At 35.1% G+C, this 1,568-nt stretch overlaps 1 protein-coding gene across 1 annotated transcript in view; it reads left to right on the forward strand.

The window, feature by feature from the left end:
- Window positions 1-208: 208 nt before the first annotated feature.
- The window catches only part of RDX (radixin), a 96,896-nt gene continuing 95,536 nt past the window's right edge, over window positions 209-1,568 (forward strand). Inside the window, exon 1 of the mRNA XM_014530777.1 lies at window positions 209-229. The gene's annotated coding sequence lies outside the window, so the exon portion shown is untranslated. The remainder of the gene's footprint in view (window positions 230-1,568) is intronic.

Here is a 1,568-nt window from a genome sequence, read left to right on the forward strand (position 1 = left end):
TTAAAGGTGAAATTCACCTTCTGTTTTCTTAGAGTATGGTATATAAAATGCCACTGGAAAATGGTGTCCTTTGAAAAAGGGTTTATGGTTTTGGGTGGTGAAATGGCCATATAATGTGTATCTTTGTACCACGGATCTGATTGAAAGGAAAATATGGTCCATTTGATTCATTTCCTTATTCTATTTTTAACTCTAATGTCAGCCTCCTGGAAGAGAGCTGTTCATTCAGGTTAGATATAGAGGGTGACATTTTTCTTTGAATAATTACTATGTATGTAGAGAAATTTTTCAAATTCACTAATTTAAAATACTTATTTTTATTTGGTGAGTAGATGCAAATTTGCATATGAATTAAGTTTTATATTTTTTCTACTGTAATATCTGATAACAAAATATTGTTACATTTTAACAGTATGTTATATATAAATAAGGTAACTAGACTATATCAAATGATCTAATGGGTATGAATAGACTGCGCAAGAAAAGTTTGTTACTTTACGTTTCTACATAATTTGTACACATTTTAAATAAACTATTTTTAAGTTCTAGTAAAGTTGATTTGTTTAAGAGAGATAATCTCTTTACTGTTAACCATTTAGAGATCAGGTCAGCAAACTGGTTTGCAAGGCCAAATCCAGCCTGCTTTTGTAAATAAAATTTTTTAAAAATCTTAATTCTCACCAGAGGATATGTTTTCATTGATTTTAGAGGAAGGGAGGGAGAGAAAGAAAGTAACATCAATGTGAGAGAGAAACATTGATAGGTTGCCTCTCATAGGTGTAAGTGCCCCACCTGGGGACAGAACTGCAACCTAGGTATGTGCCCTGATGGGAATCAAACCCATGACCTTTTCCTGTATGGCATGATGCTCCAACCAACTGAGCCACGTGGGCCAGGGATGTAAATAAAGTTTTATTGGAACACAGAAATGCCATTTGTTTACGTATTGGTTGCTCTTGAGCTATAATAGCAGAGTTTGTACTTTTTGCAAAACCTAAAGTAAATACTCTGTGGCCCTTTATAGAAAAAGTTTGCTAACCCCTGCTTTAGAGAGAGAAAAAAATATTAATGAAAGAATGTCTTAGATACAGTATCAAAGAAGGAGGTACTGCATTGTTTTATTTTCTCCACAATTACAGAAACTATAAAGTTATGAATTTCAGTATCAGTATATTTTTCTGAGTTGTAGGTAGTCTCTGGGCTTTTAGGACCTTAAATATGTCTTTGTGAAGAGTTGTAATTAATAAGGATGGCTGCAGGTGAAATTGTGAAGTGAGCAATCTTCACCTTCAAGTCCTTATATCATTTAAGATGCTTTGGCTGTTATAACAGAAAAGTTTCAAACGTGCTTCAATAATGAGGAAATTTACCATCTTACATAAGAATAACAATAATGACATAAAGGACTCATTCTTGTACCAATTCTCTGCCCTGTGGTCTTCCTTTCAGCTTCATAGTTAAAATTGCTTTCCCTTGCTTCCAATATGGCTGCAGCAGGGCTAGCATCCCTATCCGTTCAGTATCCAACTGTCTCTCTCCCAGAAGCCGCCGCCCCCCCCCCCCCCCCC

This window comes from Myotis brandtii, unplaced genomic scaffold (genome assembly GCF_000412655.1).
Source record: "Myotis brandtii unplaced genomic scaffold, ASM41265v1 scaffold775, whole genome shotgun sequence".
In the NCBI taxonomy this organism is placed as follows: Eukaryota; Metazoa; Chordata; class Mammalia; order Chiroptera; family Vespertilionidae; genus Myotis; species Myotis brandtii.